The following is a 7,214-nucleotide window of genomic DNA, read 5'->3' as shown; positions in this document are numbered from 1 at the left end:
ACATACAAAGAGCCATTTCAAAAGTTTGCCATTCATATCTGTGATGCCTTTACATCTTTTGCATATCCTAACATTGGATCTATGGACTCATTATGAACTCTTAAGAACTGTACAGAGACTGTTGTATTAACTGAATACAAGTGACTGCTGAATATTACTTCATATGCTTATCCAAAGCCATGATGTCTCTCTGATTGGATTTTCCTCTATAATGAACTGATGGACTGATATTGAAATGGGTTAATTTAAGTTTTAGATTCATACAGTATTGAATGTGATATAGTTAAATTGTGTGAAATTGACAAGAAAAAATGGGAATGTGTTAATGTAACATTTTCTCTGTATGTTTAGTTATAGATTAGTTATGAAAACAACAAAGGTAAAATTGTATTTGTTTAAAAAAGGTTTTAGAAGGAAAGTTTCCTGTAATTACTAAATTGTATTATTGCCCCAGGTCCTCAGCTCTATATGTAGCTGGTTGTGTGTAAACGGCACTGACATAAACAAAATGATAGACCCCATAATAATAGGACTCTGTCCTGTGCTAATATTAGTATTGAATAGAGTCTAGATTCCAAGACTAGCCCCGTCCATAATGTTAATATCTATAAATCTATCACCGTCATAAACATAGAGGTTGTCCAAATAGAATGACTTAAGATTAGTATGTGTTTTGATGGGAGAAAGAAGGTTGTACTCATATTGTTTCTGAAAAATGTTTGTTGAATGTCATATAGCAAAAGTTTTAGAGCTACAACAATTAGTGCAATTTTTTATAGAAGAGTTCAGTTATTACCAATGATTAGGTAAAGTTTATTGCGGGTTAAACAACTCCATTTCAAGTTTTGTTAAGTCTATCCATGTCATCTTAGCATTAATACTTGGTCTATATTTCTCTGTTAGAATTCTGCTTTGTGTTATAATTATGGGGAGGTTTGAAGAAAGAAAAAAAAGAATAATTTTTGCTTTAAAGATGCAATATGCTCAGTATTATTCAATTCATTTTTGCTTAGTTATGTTTTTATGCATATGCAATGTTTTCTTTCAAATGTATAATATGTTTTTGCATATATTTTCTTTAAGCCTTATATAACATGATAGCATATAGATATCCACATTCAAATATTTTTGTGAGGTTTCCTGTTGCCAACTATATCTCAGCCAAGTTACTTCCTCAAAACAGGATTTACTTTTAGACCCTTTAGGCTAAGGCCACACTAGGCGATAGCGCCGCGATTTGACTCGCGGCGACTTTTCGCGGCGACTTTTAAGCCGCAATTGCTGGGGAAACTTTTGCGCTGGCGTCTATGGGGAATCGCGAAAAATCGCCAGCGTAAAAACACACGCGGCGATCTTTTTTCTATTGTCGCTCGAAATCGCCTAGCGAGGCAATTTCGAGCGACAGTAGAGAAAAGATCGCCGCGAGTCAAATCGCGGCGCTATCGCCTAGTGTGGCCTTAGCCTAAGCCTCCTGTTTTTCTTATCTGATCTCAGTTTGAAGTTTTCACTTCTGTGACTGGTGCTGTCATGATGTTTAACTGTAACTCACAAGACCACTGTTTTCATTATGACAAACCCTCCCTTGTTCTCAGGGTTCCTCTCAGTACCCTTAAAATGCTAACGACAGGGTAATATGAAACGCATTTCTGCGTTTCAAGAGAGGATATGATAATATATTTTTTATATGAACACATTTATATGAGAACAGCCTATTCCAATGACGGACAAATGGTTATGTGTCAGAGTGTAAGAATAATAAAGTCTAATAACAAATGCCCCTATCATTCTGACTCAGCAATAACCACATGCCCAAGGCAGGAAAGGTGAAGGGATGGGTGATGTTCCCCCATTTATTTATTCTCTTATTAATGACACCCAGTGATGAGAGTCCACTTTGTAAGTTACTGACAGAATTCAGAGTGTCAGCCGATACTAGATGAGGCCCCTTTTTACAGAAGTGTTTTCTTCATTTGCTGATTCCTCCCTATGTCTGCTTTTAACAGATAAAGAACTGCAAGGCTGAGGGACAGTTGTAAGCGGGAAACTATTTTCAGTGCAAGGAGGGTTCAAGTTATATAACGTATGTACTGTATGTGTACTGCCATTTTAATCTATAAAAGCTTGTGGCAAAATGCTCGTGGGACACTTCGGTGTAACATGATCATTTTCCCAAGGCAAAACCATTAAAAATTCTTTGTTAAACTCAATAAACCTCATTTTATTTGAAATAGCCTTATCTCGTTGTTTTGCCTTCCATATAACGAGGTCATAGCAATAAAATTATCAACAGTATATAGTAGAGGTCTTGTCACTACCCCCATTACAAACCCCTGAAATATGCCTACTGGGCTTAGTTGACAAAATAGTTCTGGTCAGCAGTACCAGGATATTAACCAGATCCCTACTCTTCTATGCTAAGAAACTAGTTATTCACTGGATGGCCCCCACCCTCCTAAAAGACCAGACTGGATTGGGTATGTGAACAAGATGCTCCCGTTAATCAAATTAACATATGAAGCCAGGGGCCACCCCAATAAATTTGAGAGAATATGGGGTGTCTGGTTAGAAGCACATATGTTAGCATTACCATGACAATATTATATGTCCTGATAAATACAATGTTGCATAATATACAAATGAATGTGTTGTTTTCACCGCTGCTGTACTTACCTTCCCCCTCCCCTCCCTCTTCCTTTCTGTACCCTATCCTAGTTATAATTTAAAACAATAAAAAGAACACCTGTTAAAAAAAAAGAAGTTAATAGGAAAGAAGAGAAAGGCATTTAAAAACTACAAATCTATTGGGACAGAAGCTGCATTTAATGAATATAAACACTGTAATAAATGTTGTAAATCAGCAATTCGGAAGGAAATGAAGAGTTAATTGCGGTACAGGTGAAAACTTACCCTAAAAAGTTTTTTAAATATATTAATAGTAAAAAGATGCAGGTTGAGAGTGTTGCTCCATTAAATAATGGTACCAGTATGGTTGTCAAGTAGTGAAACACTGGCACACAAGGAACTTCATGCAGGGTTACCCCTTGCTAATTTATTAGGTGCGGACGTGCAACGTTTCGGGGCGAGCCCCTTTATCAAGCATACTACAGTGATCATGTGCAGACAATTTAAAGGGTGACTCATTACAATAAATTAGCATATGAAATTGAAAATCACACCTTCCAGCTCGCATTAACATATATAGTGCTTATAAAACATTTAAAAACATAAAAATACAAAATTATCCATGTGTAACATCCATAAGCAAGCTGTAGACACACTGTGCAGAGTGAATAAAATCCTTCCAAGTGTTAAGAAACAGTGTATCTAAAAAAGATAAAAAGATTACCCAATCTTCAGGCCTTGGCCTGTTCAATAAAATGTAACAAATCTAAAACACTCTACTAACCCTGATAAGAATGAGATTGCTTTACCTGTCCCTGAAGTATACAAAAAGATTTTTCTTATCTGTAGAGACAGGAAAAATGGAATTATTTGTAACAAGTTTCTTGACACAATACTCAACATTTACTTAAACAAAACAGGATAAGTTATAGTCCTCATTGAGGCCCTTCGGACTTCTGGTCTGGAGCAGCCAGATCCAGTAGCACTCCCTTTGGAGTAACTTACGTTTTTTATCCTGCCCTTGATTTACAAATACTTTTTCTAAATTGTGCCACACGATGACCCTGTGTGAAAAAATGTTTTGCCAATAACGTTTCCCTTTTTATTTTTAATGTGTCCTTTTCATTCTGTTTGCTACCTGGAGTCAGTGGGGTTTGTGGTTTGTAATTGCGTATCATGCATTTATGTTCATTTAACCTAATCTTTATTGGTCTAGCTGTTTGCCCTACATATGCAAGGCCGCATGGGCACTTAATGCAATACACTACCTCACTACTATCACATGAGAAGCAGCCTTTAATATCATGTTTTGTACCTTTTTGAGGGTGTGTCATCTGATTACCAGATATAATGCTATTGCAATGTCCGCAATTTCTGCAGGGGAAAGTTCCATTTAAATACGGTTTTTCAATGGGATTCCTTTTTAAATGCGATGTTTTGGTTTTTATTAAACCCCCGATGTTCTTCCCACGTCTATAGGAAAATAAGGGTGGCTGTTGGAATAAGTGGCCATATTTAGGATCACTGCTCAAAATTCCCCAATACTTCATAATTATCTTTTGGTAAAGTTTAGAATTACTATCATAAGTAGAAACATATGGTATTCGCTGTACTTTATTGGGAATTACTGTTTTTCTCACAAGTAATTGTTTCCTAGGTATACTCTTTACTTCCTCCCTAAAGGCTTCTCAGCTAGTTTTCTCATAGCCCCTTTCCACAAATTTAGCTAGCATTTTATTGGACTCAATATCATATAAACAATCATCAGAGGTGATACGCTTTACCCGCAAAAATTGGCTCTTAGGCAATCCCTTAATAAGGCCTGGTGGATGGTAGGATGTAGGCCTCAATAAATTGTTACGATCAGTCGGTTTGGTGTAAACGGTAGTTGTGAATTTTTCATCCTTATGGCAAACATTTACATCTAAAAAGTGTATCTCAGTAGCATTTACTTCCATAGTAAATTTAATCGTTGTATGTATGCTATTGAGATAAGTAAGGAAATCTGTTAAGGTCTCACTCGATCCTGTCCATAGAAAAAACGTATCGTCGACATAACCCATATATGCATGAATATGTCGAGAAAATTCACTATTGGAAAAAATATATGTCTGTTCAAAATAATCCATGTACTGTATATATTTGCATAAGCAGGTGCCATGTTGGCACCCATGGCGCAACCCTGCTTCTGCAAATAAAACTCATTCTCAAATTGAAAATAGTTTCTTGTCAAGACCAGTTCTAAAACAAAATTAATCATGTGATTTGGTAAAGTGCCCTATACCTAGTGAGGTATAGCCGAATGCACTCTATCCCTTCTTGATGTGGTATTGAAGTATATAAATCTTTCACATCAAGGGAGCACAATACAAATTCACATGATGGTACAGTAATCTCTGCTAATCTGTTTAAAAAATCTGTGGTGTCTAATAGACATGGTTGTAAAGTAGGTAATAAATCCTGTAAATATGTATCGATGTACATGGCTATCGGCTGCCAAATGGACTCGACATTGGACACAATAGGTCGTCCTGGTGGGTTAGTAGGGTGTTTATGAATCTTAGGAAGAAAATATATCCTTGGAATTTTGGGATTAGTGATTATTAATAGTTGGTAAACCTCATCGCTGATAATACCCTCCATTACAGCAGAATTTAAAAAAATATTTAATTCATTTTTGAATCTCAACGTGGGGTCCGAATTCAATGCATTATAATGGGAGGTATTATCTAAGTGCCGTTTAGCTTCAGCTCTATAATCACTTGTATTGAGAATGACAATCCCACCACCCTTATCAGCCTTAGTAATGGTGATGTCATTCTGTTGCAATGTAATTAAAGCAGTTTTTTTCATTAGCAGACATATTCCTCCCATGCTGTCTAGGACATTTCTGCTGTATTTTGTTCATTTCAGAAGTAACAATAGCTTCAAACGCATCAATGCAAGGGTAATTACGCGGGGGCATAAATTAACTTTTTACCCCTAATTTACTTTTTAAAGACAATAATCTAGAATCAGATTCAACCTTATTCGATTCATCAGCAAAAAACATTTTCAGTTTAAGCGACCTTGTAAACTTAAACAAATCAATAGAAGCGTCAAAGGCATGAGTTGTATGTGCAGGGACAAACGCTAAACCTTTTTCTAAAGCAGTCAGTTCATATTTGCTTAGTTCATAATTAGAAAGGTTAAACACCGAGGTTACCTGCGGTACTGTCTCTTGTATTTGCTCCGCTAACCTCGGCTTCTGTTGTCCCCTTCGTGTCTTGCGCCGTGTTTTGGTTGGCTTGCCCCTAAAAAAGAAACCGATGGATTTTGTGAGGAGGCCGGTGAGTCTTGTCCGCCATCTGACGTTCCGGTTGACGATCTATCAGGTGAGGAAGCCTCCAAACGTCTGTGGTATCGGAACCTCTGTCTGGAATCCTTCCAGGTGTAAACTTCCCCTCTCTCATAATCTTTGGTGTCCCGGGTAAATTTCCAGAGTTTCATCTGTAACAGCTCCTGTTGTAACTTCTCCATTTTTACCTCGAGCTCCTTCAGCTGTGTGCTATCGGTCTCCGAACACACCTTGAACTCCTCCGCTGCAGTGTGTAGCTGCTGTTTCAACTCGCGTGTGCTGACTTGCAATTGCTGCACTGTTAGGGTAATTAAGTCCAAGCTGCAGCGGTTTAAAATACCGCGCCATTTTTGCAAGAATTCTGTATTATCTTTAAATAAAGCAGGCTGTAGCATGATCCGTAATCCTCGAGGGATGCGATGAGCATTAGCATACTCTGCTAAGGAAGCCGTATGCATTGCCCATGAAATCTCACGCCGCCTCAATTGCTCTAACTTACATAGCAATTCTGTTTCCCCTCGTGTAGCTGTGACCGCCAGTGGCTGTGCGGCATTCAATATTTTCTTCCTTTCGGCTTCCGTGAAGCCGAATGTGTCTGCTCGACGATCAGTAGTAGACGCAATGTCTGCAAAAGACATGCTGAAAATGTTGGGAGGTGCTGCTTGCTTCTTGCCGAAAAAAGTATTTGTAAATCAAGGGCAGAATAAAAAACGTAAGTTGCTCCAAAGGAAGTGCTAGTGGATCTGGCTGCTCCAGACCAGAAGTCCGAAGGGCTTAAATGAGGACTATAACTTATCCTGTTTTGTTTAAGTAAATATTGAACTTGTTACAAATAATTCCATTTTTCCTGTCTCTACAGATAAGAAAAATCTTTTTGTATACTTTATGCTATATTGGAGGTCGCCGGACTCCTAAAACTGGGCACCAGGGGTTCTCGCTACTTAATCTCCAGGAGTGTGCTCTGCCTCATCTTCCTTCACCAGTATGGTTGTAACAGATACAGAAAAGGCAAATGTGCTAAATCAATTCTTTTCTTCAGTGTATACAATAGAGGAGTCTGAGTTCCCAGGCTCACTTTATAGCTGCACTAATGGCTCAGCTCAATCTAGTCAGTGGCTGACTCAGGATATGATTCATAAAGCTTTAATAAAAATTAATGTAAACAAGGCTCCAGGGCCTGATGGCATACACCCCCGGGTTCTAAGAGAGCTTAGTTCAGTTTTAGACCAGCCCCTATTTCTGATTTTCTCAGATT

Source organism: Xenopus laevis, chromosome 1L, assembly GCF_017654675.1.
Source record: "Xenopus laevis strain J_2021 chromosome 1L, Xenopus_laevis_v10.1, whole genome shotgun sequence".
NCBI lineage: Eukaryota > Metazoa > Chordata > Amphibia > Anura > Pipidae > Xenopus > Xenopus laevis.
This window is presented reverse-complemented; position numbering follows the sequence as displayed.